The sequence below is a fragment of the Marmota marmota genome, unplaced genomic scaffold, assembly GCF_001458135.2.
Source record: "Marmota marmota marmota unplaced genomic scaffold, marMar, whole genome shotgun sequence".
NCBI classification, from domain to species: domain Eukaryota; kingdom Metazoa; phylum Chordata; class Mammalia; order Rodentia; family Sciuridae; genus Marmota; species Marmota marmota.
This window is the reverse complement of record NW_025999983.1, coordinates 908,717-936,129: the sequence shown is the minus strand read 5'-3', so window position 1 is coordinate 936,129 and position 27,413 is coordinate 908,717. Positions and strand designations below refer to the sequence as shown.

At 49.6% G+C, this 27,413-nt stretch overlaps 1 long non-coding RNA gene across 1 annotated transcript; it reads left to right on the top strand.

Moving 5' to 3' along the window:
* Positions 1-21,497: 21,497 nt before the first annotated feature.
* Positions 21,498-24,020, top strand: LOC107153175. Its single transcript, XR_001504880.2, has 2 exons — positions 21,498-21,762; positions 22,376-24,020. It is a non-coding gene; the product is annotated as an uncharacterized LOC107153175 (long non-coding RNA).
* The last annotated feature ends 3,393 nt before the right edge of the window (positions 24,021-27,413 follow it).

The window sequence follows — 27,413 nt, the reverse complement described above, 5'->3', positions numbered from 1 at the left end:
AGGAAGGAAGGAAATGCCCCAAGACATTCACTTGACTTCATAGACCATAATTAAATCCGCTGGAGAGAGCCCTGTTGGCAAGTGCTGCCCTACTGAGCGCTCGTGGCTGCAGTTGCCCTGCTCACACACCTCTGTGAAGTGGCTGAGCTCAGAGTCAGACCCAGCAGATGTCTGCAGGCATCTCCACCCCTAAGTGACAGGTGGCCTGGGCAGCACAGGGCACTGCTGCTCACACGCCCCCCCAGGCCTGCGGCTCAGGATGCGGCTTGCCCTCAACCCTGCTCTGCGTGGCTGCAGCTCCTCTGCACCTTTCTTCTTCACTCCCCCTCACAGCCTGACTCCAGCAGTGCCCAGTTCAAGCCCAGGGCTTGCCCATGCTCCCCCACCCTCCTCCAGCCCTGCCTCTCTCCCTCTGCCCAGCCTGTGTGGCAGGAAATGCGAGTCCCCAAGCTGGGAGCTGTTGGGATTGACATTCACTCCTAGGGCCTTCGGGCCAGATGTCCCCGTGGATGCCACCTCCCTGTGGCCGAGCTGTCTCCTCAGTCGGATCAGCTCTGCTTCCACCAAGCCCCAGCTCCTGCCAGATGCCAACTCTCCATCCCTCTGAAGCCCTCGCCTGTGTGAGGAAGCGGCCAGCATGAGCAGTGGCCAGAGTTCAAGAGCGCGATGGGCTGATCAGCAGCCCTGCCCTCGCGACTCCCACAGCTGGGCAAGACAGCTGCTTCAGGACCCCTGCCTGATCTCAGCCCCCCAGACCCTTCCTCCTACAACAGGAGAACATGGGTAAACTCAGGGGAAAGACCGAGAGGTGGAGGACACGAGTCTCCAGAAGGACCCGATGGCCAAGACGCCTTCAGCCACCGCCAGCTTCACAGAGCAGGGATTCCCAGACCTGGGAAGCAGGATGAGTAAGACCAGAGCTGGCCCACCACAAGTCTAGACCCAAGTCCTGTTAGAACCTGGCAGCCAGCCAGATGGCCACGGGCTGCCCTGGGGTGGTCAGCTAGTGTCTGTCCACAGAGCCCAGGGCCAGGCCTCATCTCAGGCAAGGTCACATCTGAGCGCCAACCTGCTCAGGTCCCTGGCAGGGGCACTTCTTGCTGGCAGGGCTGCAGGGCTGCATGGGCAAGGCCAGACACAGAGTCCCTCTGTCGGGGAGGACAGAGCCTCGCCCCTCACCCACCTCTCAGCTCCTGTGCAGAAGGGACCCGAGCACCCTCTGGTTTCCGGGTAGCCCCAAGTCTCCTGGGGTCCCCAGCAGCAGGTTCAGAGAAGGGAGAAGGGGAGCAGTGCAGATGGCAGGACCCTCAGGCCCCAGTGGAATACACGCAGATTTGTGGGACGGGGAGCCCCGATGCCAGCGGCCAGGTGCCTCCCAGGAGAGAGGTCGACCTCTGGACTTCCTAACCAGCCGGCTGGCCCTGTGCATGTTCCCCACAGCTGAGGCGTGCGGTCGTGAGCCACGCCACACTGCGGCCAGGCGTAGATGTCTCAGGATGCTGTGGAGAGGAGAGCAGCCTGTGATGTCAGGAGTGTCGCTGCATGTCCCATGTTCCCATGTGTTCTCAGGGGTGGCCTTAAGGACCCGTCCCAGCCCCAGGTTCCTGGCAGAACAGACCACATCCAGGATGAGTGTGGAGAGAGCCCCTGGGGGGCAGGCTCCCAGGGAGAGGAAGCTGCTCTTGCCTGCTGCTGGGTGGGTGTGAGCTGCTGCTGCCATTCTGCCCAGAGGCCATGTCGGGCTCCCACAGGGGCATCTCCTAGAGGCTGCCCCATGCCCCAGGCGAGGCCTCGGCCTGACTGAGCCTCCAAGTCAGACCAGGGCTGCCCAGACAGTGTTCCCACAGGGCGTCTGGTCTGCTTAAAAGGGGACGGGGTGGCCTTTCTTTACAGGATGCCCTTTCTTCTGTTTGTGTAGATACTCTGAAGGCCAAAGGCAGAGTGACTGGGACCCTGCACATTCCCTGCGGGGTCAGTCCACGCCTGACCTCGGGACCCAGGAGAGCCGGCCGCTCTGCACTGCTGGGCTGGGTCTCCCAGAGGTCCTGCACCTGAGGACCGTCAGTCTTCACCCTCTGCTTGGTGAGCACAGGGAGGGAAGGGGGTCAGGCCAAAGGCGTCCTAGGGCCCACCTTCACCCATCAGAGAGACAGGGAGGACCAGTGAGGCCCAGCGGAGGCCACGTATGTGGAATGCAGCGAGGAAGCAGCCAGGAGAAAGTGCTGCTCTGAGCAGAAACAGGGCCAAGGCCGACCTGTGCTGGCTGGGTCTGAGTGCCTGGCTGGCAGGCTCTGGACGGTGGCTGGAGCACTGGACCATGCAGAAGGCCTCCCGGCCGTGCTGCCCAGGGCTACCGAGCGCATCTGGACCGCATCCACCTCAGCCAAGAGCATCTCATTCTCCCCAGCTTGATTCCTCCCCCAGGGTCAGCTGTGAGCAGACTGAATCAGCAAGAATGCTCAGACCCTATAGGATATTTTCTTGGTTTCATGCCCACACCAACTGAATCACTGGGAACACCAGACAGACTTTCATAAGTACCACAGGCATGTCTGGTTTTCAGCTCCGGCAGAGAAGATTTTTCCATGAACAATATGAAACAGACTTAATAAAAATATAACAAAGCAACAGTCTCTTGATTTATTTTTGCAGCAATTTTGCCTTTCCATAAGCTGGCATTAACTTTTAAGAATACTTTTTGTAAGCATTTAATGAGTGATTGATTCAGTAGAAACCAAGTTGAAGGCTATTTACAGTTTTGAAGAGATTTTCTGGTTGCTTTTGCTAAAGTGAGGGTCCACATCCTTTGGCTTTTCATAGCAGTAGAATAATTACAATGTAAGTGAGAAACAAGGTGCGATGCCATGGACAGCACAGACTGAGGACAGCAAGACACACAGAAGCTCCCGGGATGCACATCCTCGCTGGCTGCTGCTGTCCACGGTGCATCTAGCTCCGGCTCCCAAGGACAGAGGTGCAGAGGGCTGAGGACAGCGTTGAGAGCCACGGCCTGTCGGAATGATGCCTGGCATTTGCCAGAGGGAATGTTTGAAAGGTGATGCCAGCGAACCATTGAGATGATGATTTGAGTTAAGCTGTATATAATTGCTGTGGTGCTGGATTGATTGTATTGTATATTTGTATATTTGACCTTTACTGTCGGGCCATGGGGCGGCTCTTGCTGCCTCGGGTGCCCGCTACTTGGGAGTTCTCGTGGGGATTCCCGGGGAGTTCTCATGGGGATTCCCGGAGAGTTCCCATTGGTTGGGGAAGTGCCGGAGGAGGGATTTCCGGAGGAGGGATTTCCGGTTGGTGTGTGGTGTGTCGGGGAGAAGGCCGCGTGGGTGGCGTTGGCGAGAAAGCACGTGTGCAGTGCCGGTAAGAGTTGAACCTACAAGGCTTTGTGGCGGCTCGATTTTTCGTGCCCAGCCAGACTGTGGCAAGGACCGAGGCCCCGGGCCACGGCTCGCTGTGGGACATAGCTGCAGCCAGCCGCCAGCCTCCGTGGTCCCTTTCCTGGGTCTCAGCAATGTGACCTGTCAGCCGAGACTGACCTTGGGGCGAGGAAGAGAGGTTCTTTGCCTCCTGCAGCAGCTCTCCTCCCGGCTGGCGGAACCCTGGCCCTGCGGGGGCACTGCCGCCCCTCCGTGGCCAGGCTGGCTGCTGAGACCCCAGCTGGCCTGGATCTGCTGGAGAGGCTGAGGCTCCTTACGGCTCTGTGCAGCTAGCTACAGGGCTGGCAGGAATGGAGGGGGACACATAGATTGAAAAGGAATGTCATCTCATGAAGGCGTGGCCCCTTGGCGTGTGGCCCCTTGGCACGTAGCCAAGAACACGTGACAGAACACGAACACATTGTCCCCTCTGGATTAAAAAAGAAGAAAATAAATCTCTTTTTTGACATGACCGTGCAGAGAGAGAAGAGAAACACACCCGAAGGTGATTGATTTGATTGTGATTTTTTTGTTGTTGTTGTTGTTTTTAACATTTCTTTCCTTACATTGCACCTTCTAGATTTCCTGTTTCTGAGTTTGCTGTGGACACAGTGAATAGCCTCAGTTACAGGACAGCATCAGGGTCAGCACCCTCTCGGAAAGGGATGCTTCACACAGCTTGGTCCAGAGATCTCAAGTACAAATAAAACACTCAATTCTAAAACATTATTTCTTATTAAACATTGAGCCCCTCAGTCTTTGACCTGAGTGGACACAGTTTATTTGTACTGTAGGCCATTTGCAAAGGCCTTACTTCCCCAGACAGCCCCAGCCCATGCTCAAGAACACTGTGAAGTGAATCAGCATGAGAGCCCTCAGGACATCTGGACGTCCAGACATGGAGCTCTGTGCTGAGCTCTTGGCAGGCCTGACTGTCCTAGTGGGAGTGTCCCTGTCACCCTGGCTGAACGCGGACCATCTCGACAGCAGTCTTGTGTCTTCTCCCTGTGGGACATAGCTGCAGCTAAGGCACCAGGTGGCCAGCACAGTGAGGGCGGCTTCTTCTATCAAGGGCCAAAGGTGTCATTTTCCCAGTGTCCAGTGGAATGACCACCACCTATCTAGTGCCAGTGCTGCTGTCTGTGGCTCAACTCTTGGCTCATCGTTGTCAACAGATAGCAGCAAGGCACGTCCATGCGGCTGAGGGCTCCACCTGTTCCCAGTCCTGCCACCTCCCCTGCCACCCTGTTTGCACCTGCAGGTCACTGCCTGACCTCACCTCAGGTCCACCTTTGCAGACAGTATGGCCTGCAGCAGACACCTTTCAAAGCAATGACAGGGCCACGCCCAAGTCAGAACCCCACTTCAAACCAGCAGAAGTGCTCTGGGCTCTGTGCATTGGTTATAAGTAAATCCATTTTCTTAAATTCAACTTGCTTTCAGAGTATAATGTCTTACATTGCCTTATAAATGAAAAAAGATCAGCATTTCTTCCAGTTAACACAAGAGCTGATAAACAGTGTTTCATGATAAAGCAGAAGTACTCCATTTCCTGAGCCTGTGTTTTGTTGGGCGAGTTTCTCTGCTTGGAGTACAGAAGTTGATGCCAAGCTGCAATCTCCAGCAGGGATTAGACCGCCCTCCGTGCTGACCCTCTGCTCCTTGTTGGTGTGAGGACACGTTCGCCCAGCTGCTCTCCATAGGTGCGTCATCTTGAAGAGCCCATGAAGCCATCTAGCACCAAGCCGCAAGCCTGGATTCTTTCTTACAGAATCAAGTCCAAGAAGCAAGCAGCTCGGGTGTGATTAAAGCACCAACCAACTGGCCGTCAGGGAAGGCAAGGGTCCTGGGGGCATTGAGCTGGGGCCAGGACAAGCAGGAAGACCCTCCAGAGGAGGAGAAAAGGTGTCATGCAGGAGGACCAGCCTGCGGCCACCTCTAGCTCCAGGGCGCAGCACCTCCACCTCCAGCCTGGTGTCTGGCCCCACACCTCCACCCTGCGTCACCAGCCCAGTGTCACCCAGTTTCTCCTTTGGGTCATTCCCTGGTGGAAGTGGACAACAGGCTCTTCCCCTCAGCCCTGGGAGACCAGTGTGCAGCCACTGGTAGCCCCACGCTGTGCCAGGCACTGAGGCTGGGGAGAGGACTGAGTCCCAGGTTGCACCCACAAGTGTTCATGCCCCTTTCCCACGGGTTTTCACACGTGTATCCATACGAGATGACATGCAAAATGCAATCTATGAGGTACAGGAAAAGCACCCTTGCTCCGCGACGGGGTTGGTATCAAGCAGAGCACAGTCTGGAAACAGTGATCCTGGAGAACAGAGGTTCCAGGGGAGGTGAGTCCCGCTGACACCTGGCCAGGTGGACCACGAGCTGGGGAAGGCCTGTCGCCGCAGCCTGGACAGGTGGGCTTTCCTCTCTGACATGCGAAGGCGTCACTTCTGAAGGAGGCACTGGGACAGGCCCTCCTCAGCTGAGCAGCAGGAGAGGGTGTGCTCTGTTCCTCCCTGTGCAGAAGGGCACACGCCAGCGGGCATGGCTCCCCGGGTGCCCTGCCGTCCTGCTGTGAAGTCTTGGCATTATCAGGCCCCACCACCAAGCAGCAGTGGAGCGTCACCACCTCACTTTGTGCCTGCAGAGCGGTGGCTGGCTGCCGCTGGGAAGGACGGCCACAGCAGAACCAGCTGCTGCTGAAGCGGAGCTCATCCAGCACGCGGAGTCAGCACTGCCTGCTGCTCAGTCCAGGGGACCCCGTGTTCACACTCCGCGTGTCAGGAAAACCGCCTGGTTTACAAGATGTTCTGGGGTTTGACTTACAGTTAGGGACTCGCGTCTCTCTTTCTTCCTGGCTGTCATTGGTACTCGGGACCCCAGCCACCAGGTCTCCTTGCTGGAGGATGTATGCGGCCAGGCATGCAGATGTATCTGCTGAAGTTCTGGACCCTCTACGTTCTTTTAGACTTTCTCCTACACATGATGATTTTTGAACACTGGAAATAGAAATGGTCACAAAACAAAATCCTCAGCTGGGGACCAGGGCAATCAAAAAGTCTGGGCTATTTCTGACAGTCTTCAGGGACTTGCTGTGTGGGCATCCATTGTACAGGATAGTGCTAGTGACTTAGCATGCTACTAAAAAGTTATGTGGTTCCAGCAGTCATTTTGTTGTTACATAACGCCTGGACACACAGGACTTTGAATTCCTTTTCCATTTAATTATAAATGATACACATGTGTGGCTGGGGATGCAGCTGAGTGGTAGAGTGCTTGCCGGGCCTGCCCAAGGCTCTGGGAATGATTCCCAGCACTCCCAGCACTGCAAAAATAGATAAATAATCATTTTAAAAAAATAATGATAATAAAATGAAAAAATTATACCTTCTAACTTTTGCAATGCCCATAATCATACCACCCATTAATCACCAGGAGAATAAGTGTATTTATTCATGGACTTCTTCATGCCTATGGGTAGCACTTAAATAAAGCTTGTGGCACGTTTTAACTTGTGTAATTTGAAAATACAGCACTTGTATCAAAGCTTAAAACAGAACTGCAGAGCTTAAAAACGATCACATACAGAAAACCAACGTGAAGGACCGAGGGGGTCCCTTCCCCGCAGAGTAGAGGTCTGTCCTTAGTTCTGTGCTACGTTTCTTTCTTTGTTGATAAGTTCCCTGCATCTCAAGGAGCCCCTTACGGCTGGGTTAGTTTTGTCTTGCTTCTATGTGGGACCTGTGTGAACGCAGTTGTCAGCCGTGGCCCTGCGCGTCTTGCCTCCTTAGCTCCTGGTTTCGTTCCTGCGAACCATCATCGCACCGCACCTTCCCCCGCTCCGCCCTCCTCTCCACACGCCACCGTCAGCGTGGACCACGGAGCGCGCACCTCTGCTGCCCGAGATGGACAGGTGCGGCTGCCCCAGCCTGCTGCCCTGGTCCCGTGTCCCCCTGGGGCGCGTGACCCGGTGGCCCCCCGAGTCCCAGGACACCACGGCCTCCAGGTGACCGCGCCCCCCGTGGATGGAGCCTGTTTGCTCTGCTCGAGGGCTGCTCTGCTGCCGTCCTGCTGTGTTCTGAATTCCTCTGAATTCTACTGTGCTGACACTAGTCTCCCTTGGTAATCAATTGTGGATCCAAACTTTCTAAAAAATGTAATGGTATTATCACTTTTTATGAGCAACCATGGGTCAGTATCTTGAAAAGCAGTCTTTCGATTTTAATTTCATATTCCATTTAGTCAACTTTATTTTGATGAATTGATTTTTCTCATATTTATTTGACTTTTAATGCCGCGTCCGGCTAACGGAGCCGAGTCCGGCGAGGGACGGCGGGGTTAAAAAATACACAGGACACCAAGGTTCTTCATCCAGGAGGGAGCATGTGCGCGCTTTATTGCCAAATTTGTTCCCCTTATATATCTTTTTAACAGCTGCGGGAAATCACTCAAAAGTGAGGAGGGAAGAGTAATAACTGCGTCCTTGGGTTACTGTCACCGTCCCCTATCAGGAGGCTCGAACAGGTCAAGATGTTCCCGAGAGACACGTATGCTCGAGGCAGATAAACAGGGAACCGCAAGCCCGAGTCACGGCCTTGTGAGCTGGCCACATTGACATGCATAACAAAGAACTGGGGGTTGAGTCCCCAGGGGCCAGGGCGGGCCTGCTACCAGCATTTTAATATTTAAAGTTGTTTTTTTTTTCTAATTTTCAGAAGGTTTGGATACTTATGCAAATAAATCTATTTTACCATGTCCTTTTACATATGCCAGTGCTGGTCTTAATAAAGGCTTCCTGGTTCCTTTATAGAATGTAATTTTTACAGTAAGCTCATAGATCATTTAAAATTCAATTTCATGTAGAATATGGTATAACTTAAATGTTCCCCCAAAATGTGGTTCACTTCTCCAAGAGAGGTCCAATCTTCCCCTGTTCTTACCTATGATTTCATTTTACTTTGCAATTTTTTTGTTTAGTGTATTTAATGACATATAAAGTAGTGGGCGTGTAAAGTACACATCCTGATGTGCGGAGACACACATACATTGTGGAATTGTCACCAGCTCCTCGAGTGGTCATGTCTAGCACCTTTATATTCTCACATGTGTCAAGGGTTGGGGGCTGAGATGACTTGACGTAGGTCTGCCCTCCTGGCAGGGTTAGGCGGACAAGAACTCAGGCACCTACCCCTGTGCTCACTAAAGCTGTGGACCTTTGACCCGTCTCTCCACGTGCCCTTCCCAGCCCCTTCCACCTCCGTCCTACTCGGCTGCTGTGAGCTTGGCTGAGCACACTTCCCGTGTGGTGAGATCCTGGAGTGTCTCTCTTCCGTGCCTCACTTGTTTTGTTCAACATAAGGTCCGAGCTCCACCGTGGCGTCAGAATGGCCGAATGACACTCCACAGTGCACACGTGTGTGATCTGTATTACACCAGCAGTGTACAGGATTCTCCTCTCCACGTCCTGGCTCTGCGTTTCTGATAACGGCCCTTCCAGCTGGCACCACGCGGAGCCTTGCTTCCCCGTGACGAGTGGTACGCCCTTTGATCATTTGTGTGTCTTCTTTTAAAAATTACAACTCTATTTTTAGATCTTTTAAAACTCAGATTGTTTCTTGCTATTGAGCTCCTTGTGTCCCCTAGGTACCTTTATACCAACCCCTTATCAGATGCGTGGCTTGCAAGTACTTTTTCCATTATGTAGATGGTCTTTTCACCATTGATCATTCCCTTGCTGTGAAGAGGCTTTTCAGATGATAGAATGCCCTTGATCTATTTAGCTTTGGGGGCATATACAAAAGATCATTCTTTCTTCCCAGGTCATGAAGATTTTCCCTATAGTTTCTTGTAGTTTTAAAGCTTTAGGTTCTTACATTCCAATCTTTAGTTCACTTTGAGTTAAGTTTTTACTGTTATGTAAGGTAAGTGTTCGCTCTCGGCACATGGAGACCCAGTCCTTCCAACACCATTTGTCCAGGGGGCATTCTTAGCACCCTTTTTGAAGATCAGTTGAATAAATATGCACTTTTTTTTTGGCCTCTTTATTCAGTGTTGGGTTTTATGCCAATATCATGCTTTTAAAAAAAATTATGGGTTCTTTTTATGTGTAATATTGGGGTTCCTTTTGACATAATTACATATGTCAAAATAATTACATATGTCAAAATAATTACAAAGGACAGAAAGACTATTATAATAAGTGAAATAAACCAGACTTAGAAAGTCAAAGGTTGAATTTTTTTTGATATGTAGAAGCTAGGAAAAAATAAGTGGGAGGGGGGAGAAGAGAGAAAGGAAATGGGGGGGGGTCCATCAAAACCTAGGCAGATCCATGGGCCAGGTGAGGGGGACTGACGGGGAGGAGGAGGGGCGGGATGAGGGAGGAACAGCGGAATGAATCCGACCTAATTTTCCTCCTCCTCACATATATGAATATACCACAGTGAATCTCACTTCATAGCATCATGTATATCCACAAAACACTAAGTTTAAAGAAAGTAAACAGCAGATCTATCAGTAGAGTAGAGGAAAGGGCAGGGCAGGGGGGAAGAGGGGAATGCTGGGCTTGAGCTGGAGCAGATTATATTACATGCTGGGTTTTCCCCCATAGCCTTGTCGCCAGTTTGAAATGTAGAATGGGAGGTCTCTGGTTTGGAATTCCCCCCTTTAAGTCTGACTGTTTGAGATCTTTTATGCTTTCATACAAATTTTAGGATTTTTTTTTCAATTAAAAAGTGTAATTTTGATTGGCTTAAAGTGGAATATGTAGATTGCTTTGGATTATATGGACATTTTAGCAAAATTAATTCTTCTAACCCATGAGCCCAGGATATCTTTCCATTTATTCGTGACTTGTTCAGTTTTTTCATCGATGTCTTGAGGTTTTCAGTGTACCTATCTATCACCTCTTTGACCACATTCATTCCTAAGCATTTTCTTGTAGCTGTTGTCAATGGGATCATTTCCTTGATTTTTTTTTCTGAGCATTTGTTGTTAGTATATAGAAATGCTATTGGTTTTTGTACGTTGATTTTGTATCTTATCACTTGATAAATTCATTCATTAGTTCTTTTTTTCTTCCACCTTTTTTACTGGTGCGTCATAGTTGTGCATATTGATGGGACTTCTTGTCACATATCTGTACTCTCACACAATGTAACAATATCATTCGGCCACATCACTCCCAGCGTCCCCCTCCCTGCCCCCCCCCAGCTCTGGCCCCTTTCTTCTACCCATTTCCCTTTGATTTAGAGAAGACCCCCCCACCTTTCTTTCCCTTTTTCCTCTCTAACTTCCTCCTAGGAGAGAAGACATATGACCCTTGACCTTCTGAGTTTGGTTGTCTCACTTAACATGATGGTCTCTGGTTCCATTCTTTTTCCTGCAAATGACATAATTTCATTTCTTGATGGCTGCATAAAACTCCTACTATGTTGGACAGAAGTGGGGGGATTGGACTTCCTCGTCTTTGTTGTGACCTCTTAGTGGAAAGCGTCCACTCTTCACTGGTGAGGGGTGGCAGCAGGGCTAGTCCCACAGGTGTCTGCGCTGCGTTAGGTTTATTCCGTCAGTTCCTAATATGTGAGGAATTCTTATCATGGAGCAGTGTTGAGTTTCAGCCTTTTCTGTGTTTTCTGAGCAGGCACGTGGGTCTGCGCTTCGTTTTGTATGTATCACATTCATCGGCTTCATATGGCCAGGGTTCAGATGGGCACTATCCCTCAAGGGTTCACTTTAGATTTCCCTATTTTTGCTTTGATCCATTTGATCATGTGATGGAGGGTTGTCCCCAGTGTGCTGATATGGAGGGTTGTCCCCAGTGTTGCATTTGGACATTTAAGAGGCAGAGCATATTGGGAGGTAATCAGGGCACTGCCCTCAGGAGAAAATAAGGTGGCTCTCAAGGAACTTGATTTCTTCTCCTAAAAGAGTCGTTATAAAGCAGGGAGACTGGCCCCCTCCAGTCTCTCTAACTCCTAACCACCACGAGGCCTTTGCCTGTGGGTGCACCCTCACTCTGATGCCAACTGCCAACAAGCCCTCTCCAGAGACCACACTGATGGGACCTCCTGATCTTGAACTTTTAACCTCCCAAACTAGGAGCAAAACAAATATTTTTTCTTTATACATTTCCTATCCTAGCCTCAAACATTCAGTTATAGCTGTGAAACAGACTGACCATATATATATCAAACCATCCTTGTATTCCAGAGATAAATCCTACCTGACCATGGTGAATGATCATTTTGATGTTCTGTGGATTTGGTTTGCTTTTATTTTGGAGAGGATTTTTGCAATTATATTCAGCAAGGGTTTGGGACTCTAGTGCTCTTTTCTTGTAGTGTCCTGGTATGGTTTTGATATCAGGCAGGGTATAATTGTCCAAGAAAAATGAGTTTGGAAAACCTTTCTACTCTTTATTTTTTTTCTATTCTTTGCTCTTTCTTTCTTTGTTTTTTAAAAATGGTTTGAGAAAAACTATCATTGTTTTGGAACATTTAGTAAAAGTCAGCTGTGAAGCCATTGGGTTCTGAGCCTTTCTTTGATAGACTTCTTGTTATCCATTTAATCCCCTTACTTATTATTGGTCTATTCAGATTTTCCTATGACTTTCATGATTCAGTGTTTCACATGTTTTAAAATATGTGTATTTCTTCTAGATTAGTCCAACTCATCAGCATCAGTTGTTAATAATAGTCTTTTGTGATTCTTATTATTTTATTTTAACTACTATAAATTCTTATGCTTCTTCTTTTATTTAGGATTTTATTTGTTCTATCTCTTTTTCTCAATGTAGCCAAAGGTTTTTTCAATTTTGTTTCCTTAAAAAAAAAAAAACAAGCTTAGGGAGGCTGAGGCAGGAGGATTGCAAGTTCAAAGCCAGCCTCAGTAAAAGTGAGGTGCTAAGACCCTGTCTCTAAATAAAGTACAAAGTAGGGCTGGGAATGTGGCTCAGTGGTCTAATGTCCTTGAGTTCAGTCCCCTCACAAAAAAAAAAGTATGTTCACACCAATTTATGCCATTATACATGTATTTTTTTGCATTACAATTCTTAATATACATATATCACAATTTTTCAATCTCTGTTTGTATATAAGGTATGTTGACACCCAATTCAAGTCTTCATACATGTACTTTGTATAATGATAACCATCACATTCCACCATCCTTGCTAATCCCTCCCACCCCTCTTCCCTATCTAGAATTAATCTAATTCTCCCATGCTCTCCCTCCCTACCCCACTATGAGTCACCCACCTTATATCAGAGAAAACACTCAGTATTTGTTTTTTGGGGATTGGCTAACTTCACTTAGCATTATCTTCTCCAATGCCATCTATTTACCTGCAAATGCCATGATTTTGTTCTTTTTTTTAATGCTGAGTAATATTCCATTTTGTATATATGCCACGTTTTTTTTCATCCATTAATCCACTGCAGGGCATCTAGGTTGGTTCCACAGTTTAGCTGTTGTGAATTGTGCTGCTACAAACATTGATGTGTTGTAGGTTATTTCTATGAAATTTTTGTTTTACATGTTTTTGATTTGTCATTATTATTTGTTCTGTCTGCTAACTTTGGGCTTAGTTGATTTTTTAGTTTGTTTGTTTCTTGAGATTAATATCATTTGGGATCCTTCTTTTTATGTAGAGGTTTATTGCTATAAACTTCCTTTGTCAAGCTGTTTTGTTGAACCATGTGAGTTTTGGGTGTGCTGTGTTTTATTTTCATTTGCCTTAAGTATTTTTAAATTTCCCTATTTTTTCTTTGATCTATTAGTTGTTTAGAACCTTTGTTGTTTAATTTCCAAATATTGTGAATATCTTAAAATTATTTCTATTTTTGATTTCTAGTTTCAAATAAGTGCATTAAAAAGATCCTTGATATAATTGTAGTCTTCTTAAATTTGCTAAGACTTACTTTGTGATCTAATAAAGTATCTATCCTGAAGTGTTTTCCATATGCACTTGAATGAATGTGTATTGGGCTGCTGTTGGATGGAATTTTCTATATAGTCTTTCAGTTCCATTTTATCTAAAGTGTAGTCAAAGTCCAAAGCTTTCTTATTGATTTTCTAAGTGTGTAAGTATTCATTCTTGAAAGTAGGGATTTCACTCCTCCTTCCTGTCTTTGTACTGCAGTCGATCCTTCTCTTTAGAACTGTATATTCACCTTCTGTGCATAGACACTTGGCTGTTGAGTACATATGTGTGTTTCTAGTTGTTATATCTTCTGTAATCCATATAGACTGACCGTTGGTTCCTCCTTACAGTGGTTGATGGATGTCTCCAGCTTTATTCTTCACACTCAAGGTTGTTTGGGGAAGCTGGTCATTTTTGCTCCCATACATTTTTTAGAATTGCGAGTATATGTTTCTAAACTTCCACTAGAATTTGGGGAGGGATTGCCTTGAACCTGTACATTGCCTTAAGTCATGGGACATTTTAGCAGGATTGATTCTTCTAATCCATAAACATAGTTTGTTTTCGTTTATCTGTATCTTCTTTTCCATCTATTTTTGTAAGTTTCAGTGCAGGAGTGTTTCACTTTTTAAAATTAGATCAATTCTTTAGTAATTTATCACATATATCTATGGTTGGGGAGGCAGAGAGAGAGAGAGAGTGAGAGAGGGTATAGCTATATCTAGGTTTCTGAGGCTGGTCTTAAGCTTGCGATCCTCCTGCCTCAGCCTCCCAGGAATCCGGCATTATAGGTGTGTGCCACTGTGCCTGGAAGAACTAATGCAAAGGGAATTGTTTCCTTAAGTTTCCTTCCAGTCGATGATCATCCCAACACCGAGGTGAAGCTTTGTAGATATGTTTGCAGTCGGCATTTCTTTGCACCTTGTTTTCTTGATTCTTGAATTCATTCAGCTGTGTCTTTTGCTTGAGGGGTTTAATCCATTTATATTTTATAATGGGGAGGTCTTGCTCATGTCTTTTCTTTTCATTGCTTTCTGTGTGTTTTACAATTCTTTTGATCCTTTTTACTGTTTTGTTATTTGACTTTTTAATTGGTGGTTTGGTTTCTCCTTATTTTTGTGGATCTGCTGTAGATTTCACTTTGTTTAAAACATGAAACATATAAACCTTGTACTTATTATCATCTAACTTAAGAACTTGAGCTCAGTTGCATACGAGAACTCTGCACCTTCACTCCTGCCAACACATATTTTGTATTCTTTAAATAGTTATTTTTATATTTTGAATTTGTTAACAGGTTTTTGTGGTTACAGTTACTCTTAATATTTTTGTCTTTTAATTTTATGTTAGGATTATGTTTATTTTCATACCAGTGTTACAGTATTAGACTGTTCTGTATTCGACTATATATTCCTCCTACTAGTGAATCCATACTTTCATGTGCCCTCGTGTCGTCTTTTACATGTTTTTAATTCTATTTGAAGAATTTCTTGAGCATTTCTTGTAAATCTCATTCAAACTTGAAAAATTCCTTCAGTTTGTTCCTCTGGGACATTGCATCCCTCTTTCAGTTTTACGGGATCCACTTGCCGGCGTGACTTTATCATATGGCAGAGTTTGTGTGTTCTTGCTCACACTTTGAAGACACCACCCCCCCTCCTGGCCCAGCTGTGTCTGTAGAGACCTGCCCGATCTCAGAACTCTGCTTTGCCTCTGGGCCTCTTGCAGACTGCTTAATGCTCCTCCTCGTCACGGGGTCTCTGGGCTTCCTCCACAGAGTCGGGGTGTTTTAGGGGTTTATTTCTTAAGGAAGCGTTCTCCCTCTCCCTTTCTCCTCTCCTTTGAAACCCCCTAAACATGTGCCTCCCTTCACCCCGGGGTGCCCCTCGAGTCCTGCGGATTTGCCCCGTCTTTTTCCTCTGCTCTGAGGAGGACGGGATCACGTGACCGTCTTGGCCTGCTGTTTTCGGGATGTTTGTGGCACTGGCAAAGCTCTCTGTTCTGTTTCCATTTAAGTCCGTCTATTCTTCAGCTCCGGCTTTGTGTTGGATCTTTTTATGTTTTCTGTCTTTTGTTGTTGTTGCTGTTGATCTTGAGTTTCTAATTTTGCTCTGTGTTGTTTCTCGGATCTTGTACACTGTTCTTTGTAGCCTTTTTAGCTTCTTTAGAAGTACTATTTTGAATTCGTGGTCAGGCAGTTCATGAATCTCCATTTCTTTGGAGAGACTGTTGTAGTCCTGGGTCTCTTGCTGGGATCATGTCCCTGATGTCTTGTGTTCCTGTGTCCTTGAGTCTGCCCACGGGAATCATCAGTGATCTTACCCAGACTTTATAGACTGGCTTTAGTAAGGAAAGAACTTCACCAGAATGGGAAGGCCCGGGTCCTCGTTAGGAGGTCCTGTGGGAGCACGCTGTGGCCTTGGGCATGCTGGTGTGGGGGACACCAAGTGTGGGGCCTATAGCAGCTCTGAGTCGAGGACAGTGTCTGACTGAGTGGTTCAGCAGTTGAGGTCCGCTGTCTTGGACACTGGCTGTCTTGCTGTGGATCAGTGATGAGCACAGGGTTTGGGGGTCCTCAGTGGTACACCTGGGCCCGTGAGGAGTGCACCCGGGAGGATGAGTGCTGGCATTGGCTGAGGGTGCAGCTTGGCTGGGAGCATGCCTGTGGTGTGTGCAGAGTCCAGTGGCAGCTCTGGGCTACCTGCAGGCGTGTGGTGGCTGCACTAGGTGCTGGGCCGGTGCTCCTGAAGTGGGGGCGGTGCAGAAGCCCAGGCACCTGGGTCTCCAAAGGCAAGAGCTCGGGCCCTTTGAGGGGGGTCTGTGGGGTTCTTGGCTCTTGGTTCCTTAGTGACAGAGCCCTTGCAGAGGTCTTTATGGAGCAGGCCCTGAGGTCCCCAACAGCAAGCTCTGTGGGATCCTCAGCAGCAAGAGCTGGGAGTGTCCACGGCAGCTGTGAGGTCTGTGGAGTCCTAGTACAAAGACCACTGGTCCTCTGCAGAGCTTGAAGTCAGGCAGCATGGTGGCACAGTGACTGGCTGACCCGGCCCCTCACTCACCTGTCCTCCCAGCTTGTCCACCGAGCTCAGCTCTGCACCGGTCCCCATGCTCTGCTGGGTGAGTTCTTCAGGAGCTGCCCTGGGGAGCCAGTCCCTTATGCTGTCCTCTTCCCCTATGGGAACTCATGGTCCCAGGAGATCTTGGTCCGTGTGAGCTGTCCCTGCCTGGGGTGGAAGGACCCAGGCAACGTCAAACCACCTTCCTCCCTCTGCACACTGGTCCTCCTTCTTGCTCCTGTTGCTGGTCCCCACAGGGACTCCTGCACTCTCCACAGCCTTTCCCTCCTGCAGGGAGTCTAGCTGCTGCTCATTGCAGGGGTGGGCAGGTTGTGGGCGTGGGACGAGGGATGTGGGACCCCCGCTCTGTCTCACGATGCCACTCCCCTGTTCTTTCCATTTCTAACCTGGTAAATATTGGTATGTGTTCTGGATTGATTTTTCCACCTAACTTAGGGTCCTGTCCCTACTTGTTTCCAATTTGATTCCTGACGTACCATGAGGTCGACAATGGATGTGCCAAGGTTTTGTCATAAACCCCCTTTTACATCTTCTTTTGAGTTTCCATCACCCTCGCCCCTTGCTTCTCCACCAAGGACTCCCCGGCTCTCTGCCTGCTTCTGTGTTGGAACAGATCTCTCCAGTCTCCTCTCGAGACCAGTATGGTCCTACAGTCCTTTAGGTCTGCTGGTTTCTACCGTGGAAAATTCTTATCACATTTCTTCCAAACTGACGCACAACGGGGCTGTATCCACGGGAACCCTGCAGCTGCGTGCCCGGGGGCCCGTTCTGGCTCCATGGTGCCTGCCAGCCACTCGAGATTTCCTCTTGAACAAGAGAGGATGATAGATTACGGAAAAATTCTCCCTCATTCTCTCTTTTTTAAATGCTTTGCTCTTGATTCTGTGTTCAATATATACATTTGAGGATGAGTTTTAAAATAGATCGTTTCTTTAAAATGCAGCTCTTCCCTGTAGGAACACAGCAGCTTTTTAAAATCCATCAGCACAGCTGGACACAGAAGCTCTATGGTGGTTTTATGAAAGAAGTGTTTGAAAGAAAGTAAACGCCCATCCCACGGCCCTGCCGGACAGCAGGCTGAAACAGCCCCACCAGATTGGTCATGCCCTTTCTCAAAGCTGAACAGCAAGCTGCTGAGCTGTGTAAAGACCAGGCTGTAAGGGGGTTTTTTGGTGTCTGGAAACACGTGTGTTTTTAGTTGGGGTTAGAGGTCTTGGATTGTGGAGAGCATTTATCGGGATTAAAGTCATCCAAAGGGGCTTGATTGACACTCAGTCGCTGAATCCTGAATTTCAACTTCAGATTCCTAAGGGAGAAAAGACCTCACTTTTCTTATAGTTTATATTCCCTTAAATGTATTGAAGCGTAAAATTTAAAATAATTCCATCTTTAGTGGAATTAAATCTCTCAGGCAGACAGTGGATAAAATGTGGCAATCCTGGAATTTGTTAATTTGTGCAAAATGAACAAGAAAACCTTCCCTGGTAACACAGCCGCTCTGCCGGCTCAGAGCCCCGGGACCTCGCTTCCCTCCGTCAGAGCCTTGACCATCAACTCAGAAGTTCCTCTTGGGAGCTGCAGCCTTGGTTCACAAACCTCCTTCACTTCCAGAGATAGAGGAAGAAATGTCTTGCCATCTGACTTGGACCTGGGCGGTGCAGGCAGTCAGGAGGACACTGGGCAGCAGTTAGAAGTGCAAGTCCCAGGGGAGGCCTGCGCTGGGCGTTGAGCTGTCCCTGCAGGGTGTCTCTGGCAGTCTGCCCACCCTCTAGCATGGCAGAGGGAGCAGACCCTTCTCAGGGATGCAACCTCTGCCCCACCACCCCCGCCCGCCCGCCTCAGTGCTGGCCCTGCCTGCGCTCAGTCCAAGGCTCCTGCCTACTCCCGCCTCTGTTGCCAAACCTTTTCACAAGTACTGGTCTAAGTCCGTCCTTAAAGTCCAGCTTTTAATTCCAATTTGGCGTCTGTTCCCTACAGGAGCCTGACAGACACAAACAGGATGTAAGTTAAATAGTGTGTATTTTCCAAGACAAATCATTCCTCACAATCCTGAATTTTTCATGAATGTTACATGACGTGATTAGACACATCGCATGAGATTAACTTACAAGCTTAATTTGAGGTGTTTTTGTGCTATGTGTTAACCCAAAATCTTTGGTCACTTTTATTGTTTAAAAAGTATGAAATCACTTGGGATCATTTATTTATGAATTTGAAGGACTACTTAGTACTTCATAGTCTTTAAGCCCAGACTCGCCAATGGGAACCCGGAGGCCAGGCCAGAGCCTTCTCGCAGACCTGAAATGAGATGACAATGGTTGACAACATGAGAAGAGAGTAGTGAGCAAGAAGAAGGAAAAGCGGGCATTGTTACGGATTTAACTTGGAGCACATTGTTCAAAGTTTGGCAGGAAAATCTTTTTAAAGCACTTTCTTTTGCTTTTTAAAATTGTTGCCATTTACTCTTATAATATCTATAGCAACATCTTGATCACCCACCCCACACTGAAACTCCAAGTGTTTCCCTGCTGTTTAGATGAAGAATATGAAATGACTCACATTATTTAATGATGTTATTGATTTTGCAGACTGACTTCAAAGAATATTTGATCATATTTTTGGAAAAGAAAACTCATATTTTGGGAAAAAAATTATTTCTTTTTAAAGCATCTTTATTCTTGGATGAATTCGCAATCTTAAAAAAAATAATACTCCATGAAGCTTGCGGTTCCCCTCCATGCAGAATGTTTTACTCAATGACCTTTAGCCCACCCCTGCCCTCGCTTTCCCAGCCTCCTTCCCCTTTCCCACTTCCAGATCATGGCTCCATTATTTGAATCAGGGAATGGTCACTGTCTGAAGCCTCATTTGTAAGAGCCCGGGCACCTAAGGCCGGCTCAGAGGCGGGAGCCGTACTCCTTCCTGGGAGGTTGGAGGTCCTGGCTCTCTCACTGGCTGACTGATGGGCTTTAAGACGTAATACCTCCAGGGCTTTTCTTGTTCAGCCTTGGCCATTCCATGTGGATTTTGTCTCCCAAGCTCCACGCTGAGTTTCCAGGGTCTCTTGGGCCACCTCAGCCCGGGCAGGTCTAAGTGAGTCCCTTCATCAGAGCTGTGCTTCTGCACACTGGGCTGCACACGAGCTGCCTGCAGGCTGAGGTCCGCCTACCCGGGGCGTCTCCAGGACAGCCACGGCTCTCGGTGCTGGTGCTCCGTCTGTGTCTAGGACGAGTCAGGAAGGAGATGACCAAAGCTCCAGGTACTGCTTGTTTCATCACCATTTCCACCATCTCAGACCATGGGTCTAGTGCTGGGCATCTGTGGGAGGGCTCAAGACCGCCTTCTGTAATGTTGCATTTACATGCTCATGTGCCAAGGGGGTGACAGGTGAGGAGGACAGACCTCACCTCTGGTGGGCGGTCAGGGCACCTGGTTCAGTGCTGCTTGGACGTTGCCAGGCTTGAAGAGCAGGCTGGCCTGGGGGACGGTAGCCGTGTGTGAGCACACCCTCTGTGAACAGGGTGCTTCTGCACCCACACCTCCCCGGACCCAGGGGAGCTCAATGATGTTTCCATTTTAAAGTTCTGACTAAACTCTAGTATAACAGCTGATCATTTAGTGCCATCAGAACTATGCCCTTAGGATAGACCAACTCTGTCTTTCAGGGTCTTGTACGAAGTTCTTCCTACTGGATTTGAACAAATAGACCCAAGCTAAATTCATACTAAAACTTAGGGTTTCTTAGTTTTCTTTGTCTCTCAGAGAGAGCACGATTCCTCCCCACGGGCTGCTCTCCAGGGGCTCCATTCGTCTGTCCCTACAAGTCTGAACTGAGAAACAAGCGCCATTGAAAACGACTGCCGAGGAGCCTGCTCACAGTGGTGCTTTCCATTACGTCCTGGACACCACATTGTCATTGTAAAATGACTCTTGCCATTGCCAGTGGATGGGCTCCCTCAGTGGAGGCTGCTGCTGCCCTTGCTGCCTCTCAGAGGCCGAGGCACGTCCACCTCTGTCATGGCCCCAGGAGCAGGAAGGCAGCACTTGCTGCTGTGGTCACCAGGTTGGCCCTGCTTTCTGAGTGGCTCCTGGGGCCTCTGAAACCCTGAGGAAGGGTGTGGCCTGGTGTGTGCTGAGCGTCTCCAGACCCACTTCCTGCTGCCTCGTGGTCCTCTCACCCAGAGCCCATGCCCACCACGGCCCCTGCACTGTGACTAGTCAGGAGAGTAGGTCACAGGAGCGCCACACCCCCCACACACCCCACGCAGTGTACAGGTGCACAGGCTCCCACACGGACACACACGCATGCTCACGCATGCCCCCAGGGTGTGTGATGGAGTCTTGCCGGGCCTCAGCAGGCGCAGTGCACATGAATACCATAAGAATATCTGATCACACTGTGCACCTTAAGTAAAATGACTGTTCTCATGTTCCCTCACCATAATGAGAAACAAATGTCGGATGCACAACGTGTTTTCCGGGAGAAAAGTCAGAGAATTTGGGCTGCTTTATGAAATATTTCTGAGAGGTTTAGTGTGAGCCAACTGGAGTCCCTTAAAAGACGGATTCCGGGTGTTTCTCTCTCCTCTCACCAAGAAGGATCTGTACCAGCAAACCCAGAGGAGCTCGGCCATCAGACGCAGTGCAGGCCTGAAGGCTCGGAGGGCTTGGAAGGAGCCCGGGTCCTGAGCATGAGTCACACTGAGGTCAGGGGGTGGCCGCAGGCCGGGAGCCCTGCCTGAGGCCCTCACAGTCATGTGGGGCTGAATCAGCCTGAGGGGAGCGTGGCTGCCCATGGGAGCTGGGCCTGGTGCAGCCGCCTCCAACCTGTGTGTTCCCACGCAGTGTGACCCAAAGGGCATCCCCTCACAATGAATGACTCTCAGAGGACCGGGCTGCACAGCTTGGGAAAAGAGGCCAGGCTGTGTGGACCTTGGACCCACTTTTAAGAGCCTCAGTCAGTGTTCTGCCAGACACCATTTCAACACCGATCTCCCTCATTGTTCAAATAGGACTTCAGACTTTGAACTGATATCAAAACAGCAAGTCCAGCAATCAACCGGCTGTTGGATCCCCAAGCGCCCGAGTCAGCTCAGGCCTGGGTTCAGTCAGTAACACTCCACAAGTTACAATACCCTTCATGCTCCCAACCCAACCTGAGAACAAACACTAGGAGCCCCGGTTCTTTGCAGCCCTGTGTGCCTGGTAGGAGAAATCGCGTTAACACGCAGGAACTGTGCACCCGCCAAGGATTTGCTTCTGCATAGGAGCCACCAGTGTCAAATGCTGAAAAACGCATCCCCGCGCGGGCCAGCCGTCCCTTGTGAACTGAAGCCAGGTAGGAGTCAGCCAGAGCAGGATCAGCCACACCCAGGGGGCACTGCTGCCCTGCACCCTGTCCGACCCTCCCTGCAGGGGCTCACTCCCACTGCTAAGACTGCATCTGGGAGAGCTGCACACACAGCCCCCGTGTCCGCCTCCCCCATCAACAGGGTGCCATAGCCCTGGGGCGACCCCTCGCGAGAGAGACGCCACCATTTCTTGATCCAACCTGCTGTTGATTGACATTTACTTTGTTCTCCTTGAAACTGTATACATAAGGCTGCTGGGAACATGTTCCTGTGTTTGCTCCTGGTGAGCTGGGTGCAAGTTTTGATGTCCCATGCAGACAGAGCCTGTGCTTCCCAACTCCAGCTTGGCCGCAGCCCCCACTGCTGTCTGAAACCCACCGTCCTGTGTGTGGGGAGGCTGTCCTTCCCCTGAGTGCCTCCCAGACTGCCCCTGCCAGTGGGGTGGACGGCATGGGCTGCCAGCTACCTGGCTTTAGGCCTCCTGCAGCATTGCCAAGTTCCTCAGACTAGACCCGAGTCTGAGACATGTCCACCTGGCCTCCTCTCTCTCTGTCCTCCGTCTGTCTGACAATTCTCCCTGGCTTATCTTCTCTCCTACAGGTATTCCCAGTAAAATCCTCTCGCAGGTGACCTCACTGTGGCCTCTGCTCCTCACTATCCAGCAAGCCCTTGAAGTCCAGCAGGTCTGTGTGCTGCTGTTAGGAACTCAAGTTTCCCACCTCACCAGCAAGTCCCGTGGCTACACAGCAGGCAGACCTTGCAGAGGACAGACTTGGACACCAAGCCCCTGGACACCAAGCCTGGCCTCGAACCAGGAAGAACCTGAGGAGCAGATCATTCTTCCCAGCTCTTGGGCAGGTCGATCTCAGCCTCTCACCCGGGCCTTCTGCTCACTTCCGTTTCTCTCCCAGGCACATTTTAAGTAGATGACCTGCAGTGGGAAGCTTGGGTGATGTTAGCCACAGGGACTCCTGACCCTGAGACAGCCACCCACCTGGAGTGGACTGCCTCAGGGTGGCCAGCAAGGCCAGGTGTCCAGAACCGCAATTCCAGACTCACCCCAGCTGTGCCTGTGCCCTAGGTGCCTGCTGTGCCTCAGGGTGGATGGCTATCTAAGTTGTAGCCTTCGTGGTGGGCCTGCAGTGGTATCTAACCCATCAGCCTCTGATTACAGGTCCCTAATATTTACAGCTAGAGATAGTTTTCCAATACATTTGTAGACATATAAATAAATCTAATCATACTGCAGGTGACATGATCTTTACAATCATGACGGATGACCTGTCTGCATCAAAGACACTCATCTATCCCAGGTATACGGAGGTGTTCTCCTGTGCTGTGTTCTGAAGGTCTTATTGACATATCCTTTAGCTGTAGATATGTAGTACACCACAAGTATGTTGAGGATGTGACTTGAGCAAGGGCGGGTTCTGTACTCTCCCTTCCATAGACAAATGACTAGGCTGTGTTCCTGATTCCGCGCTCAGATGGCGATAGGTTTCCTGCGTCTGTTTCCACACTTCTGTCCACGTGGCCCATTTGTCCCTGTGCTAATTAACGCCACCCTGGGCCAAAAACTGTCTTCACTCAGCTGTGCCCAGGAGAGCAAGGCCTCTCTTGTGTGTGGTTCTGTTGGTGCATGGTAATCACACATGGTAGCAGGATTCCTCGTGACCTATCTGCACGTGCACATAGTACAGTTTTGATTGACTGATTCTCTAGTGGCTCCCCTTCCCTGTACTCCTCCCTCCCCCAGTCCCCTTGATCTACTTACTCTATTGTTCTCTCTTGAATTATAATTTTCTAACATCTGTACATTGAAATTCCCTCTCTATTGTGGTATATGTACACATGGACAAAGCATCATGGGGTAGATTTCATTCCCTGGTACTGCTTGTTCAAGATTGACTTAGCCTTCCTGGATCTTTGAATTTCCATGAATAATTTAGGATTATCTTATCTACTTTTACCAGAAAAGAAAAGCTGTAGTGTTGTTGACTGGGATTATTCAAGTCTGTAGTCCATGAACATGGTATAGCTCTCCATGTTTTACCTCTTACTCTTTCTCAATGATATTATATGTATTTGTGTGTAGCACATTTCATTTTTCATTATATTTTTTCCTACTTAACGTTTTGAGGGTACTATAATATTGCCATTTAAATTTTAGTTTGGGGTTTTTTATTGTTTGTCTGTGTGGTTAATTATAGATAAAATATAACTTATTCTGTGTTTTGGCCTTCGACTGCTACCCCTGCTTGCACTGTGTTCCATAAGACTCCCTCCTAGTCCCCGAGGAGAGACCCTCCTGCCTGCTAGAAGAGCAAGCAGCCACAGGGTGACCTGGCTGAGCTGAGCACCCTGAAATGGGGACACCTTACACTGCGAGGGACTGAGGTCTGCCACCACCACCCCATCTCAGCAGACACCACTGAGCCCCAGAAAGGAGCCCAGCCTGGTGGCCCCTGGGTTGTGCCTTTTAGAACTGAGCAGAGGACGCTGCCCAGTGGGCCCTGGGCCTGACTCTCACCATGAACTTTGTGCTAATTTCTTAAACAATGATAGAAAATTAATACAACCCGAGAGAAACGAGAGCATGTCTTTACCAAAAAGCTTGGACATGGTCCTCACTTCTGCTTCATTCAGAAATCCCACACTGAAAACCGCCCCCACGTTGTCCTCCAGGAAAACGGTAGAGGAGGTGGGACAGGTTTATGTGACAGGTATCAGAAAGCAAGAGAAAAAGACCCGGGGGGCAGCTGCACGACCCTTCATTCCACAGGGCAACCGCCAAAAGATGGTGCAGGTTGAGGGATTCCACCTGCAGGAGGGAATGACCTGGCCACAGGTCATCATGGCGCTCAGTGAGGAGAAGAGCAGGCTGACAGAGTCCTTGGAGAGATGGAGGAAAGGGGCCCTCCACTGCCTGCTGGCCTGTGTGACCTCGAGGGACCCGGAGCACAGCATATCTGTGTGCCTGTGTGTGTGTGCAAGGGCCTGTGTGTGTGTGCAAGGGCCTGTGTGTGGGTGTGTGCCTGTGTGCCTGTGCCTGTGTGTGTGTGCGCCTACGTGTGTGCGCCTAGGTGTGTGTGCCTGTGCCTAGGTGTGTGTGCCTGTGCCTCTGTGCTTCTGTGTATGTGTGTGCCTGTGTGCGTGCCTGTGTGTGTGTGTATGTGTGTGTGTGTGCGCGCAGACAAACCTGAACTCAGAAAGTCTGAAGAATCTAAAGGAGGAGAGGGTGGTGTGGGCACCGTTGCCCTCAGCACCCTGGGTGCTCTTGGATAAGCATGGCTTTTCTCTGGGAAACACAACAGGAGAATTCCAGGATTCGAGGAGAAAGGCAGATTCTGAATGGGTCATGGCTGAGAGTCTGAGGTGCTGCAACCAGACTCCTGCCTGGGCGGAGGGCAGTTGTGAACGATGGACACAGGACTCCTCGTCAGACCCTCCCGTGAGGATGGCCCTGTTGTGAGCCGTTTCACTGTCACAAGGTCCAAGTTCTAAGGTCCCTCTGTTTCATAGACAGCTCGACTCTCTCCCTTGAGTGCATGTAAAAGTGTGTGTCTGAGAAGTGACAGAGAGCAGGATCTTTAGAAGAACTGGGCTGACGAGGGACGCATTCACAAGAAGCTCGGGATCTCGGGATGTCTGTTGGAGAAGCTTGTGTTATGGACAGCAGGGAGGGAGTTCCCACAGCTCCCACCCGCGTGCTCTGGGTGGCCTGGAGCGAGGATCTGGGATGCTGGTCCAGACCCGTGTCCTGAGAGGCTCAACCAGATGAGGCTCTGCAGCTGAGCCCATGGAGCAGTGAGGGACGGGGTCAGATGGAGTTCTCCCACCCCTGCCAGGAATGTGGACCTCACCGCAGACCTCACTGTGGCTATAGGAGTATTTGGGGAGCGACCAAGATTTCCCAGCTGTCTCTTTTCCAGAAGGCCGCAGCCTGGCCTTAGATAATGACTGTATTGCAGACTCAGAAAACTATGTGACCTGCCCCACAACAAAGAGCCACTCGGGGCTGGGAAGGGCTCACAATTGCAGACAGTGCATTTCAGGAGAAAGACCCTCTTTGTACCAGACCACCAAGCTCCATCTTGGGAGAATTGTTTCACTTCCTGAAGACTCTATTCCCATACATGCAGCATGGAGGAAGCAAGTCGGCTCCCAGGAGCACTGAAAAATCATCTGGAGATGCCGCCCTCTTCCCGTCAGAGGGCTCCGTCTCTGGAAAGTCAGGCTTGAGGTGGGGGGAAAGATAAAGTGCACTTCTAAGAACAAAACAAGAAGATTAGTGAGACCCTAACCCTTCCTGTTGAGTGTCCTGCCTTGGAAAAGCTTCGGATTTCAACACACAGGAGTTGAGTTCCAGTCCCTGTTGGTGTAACTTCACTGCACAGACTTTTACTGATTTCTGCCAATCTTTTGCTCAAATCTTTAATATGTGAAATCAAATTCCTTTTCTCTCTTGGAGATCCCTGTTCCCACTAGGAGGGGAGAACACCCCCGTGCCCGCTGGCTTCCCTTCTCCCTGAACCCCCAGAGCTGAGGCAGATTAACAAACCCGTGGACTCATCACTCCTTCTCTGGGGAGCTGGCCACGGCACATTCTGGGAAAACTAGCAAGCGCAGATTCTGGGCAACATGAGCGGAAGCCGAGAGCTACCTTACACTCAGAGCAGCAGAGACGGCACGGTGGCGGCTCCACCCCCCTGGGACGAGGGTTTGGGAATAGGAAGTGAGATCAGGCAGCTCACGTGGAGGCGAGGAGAGTGCCAGGTGGTGGGATTGAAGAAGACAATGGATTCTCGGCTGTGCTATCTAAGAGCAATTCATTAAGGAGTCTCAGAAGCTTATCCTGTGCTTCCCATTAAGAAGTCTCCTAGGAACTTGCAGTTTGGCTGATAAGACCACCTCAGTGCACAAAAGGACCATCTGAGAAAATAAGTTCAGCTGCTAAAATGTCTGACATCAGCTTGACTCACTCAGAGAGCCAGGGAGAAGGGGCATCTCCGTAAGCACTGAGGGCGGCTGAGCAGCAGAAGCGACCGTGTCTGGGAGCCATGGCTGGAGCCTGTGGCCAGGCCACCACCTTTCCTTCCCAACTATGTCTTGCCCTCATGGAGAGCTTTGCTGGGCCATCCACACATGGTCCCATTGTCACCGAAGAGGGGGCAGCCGCACAGGACTTCTGCAGCTCGCACAGGACGGTTCTACCTGGCAGCTGAGGCTGGGGGCAAGCTGTCATGTTCTTTAGTTTGTGTGCTCGCTACTGGGGTGGAACCCGGGCCTCACACATGCCAGGCAAGCGCCCCACCACTGAGCAGCACCCCAACCCACGTTCCTTAATTTTGATACAGATGTGGATAGAAACTAGTCAGAAAGGAGACAAAACCCTGCACTTTCTGATGCAGCAAGATGGTCCCTGCCTGTCAGCTGGATGTCACTCATTGTCACCTCCCTTCCTGCAGAGCACCAGGCATGGAGACTGGAGTAAGGACGGTTGCCCTCAGCCTCGCTGCAGCGTAGAGAACCAGGGGCTTCCGGAGACAGCCTAGCCGGGCCGGGCTGCTTGGAAAGCGTTTGAATGACAGCTTAAGGCGTGTCTACTTAATTCCAAAGCAAGGTGTGCAGCAGCTTG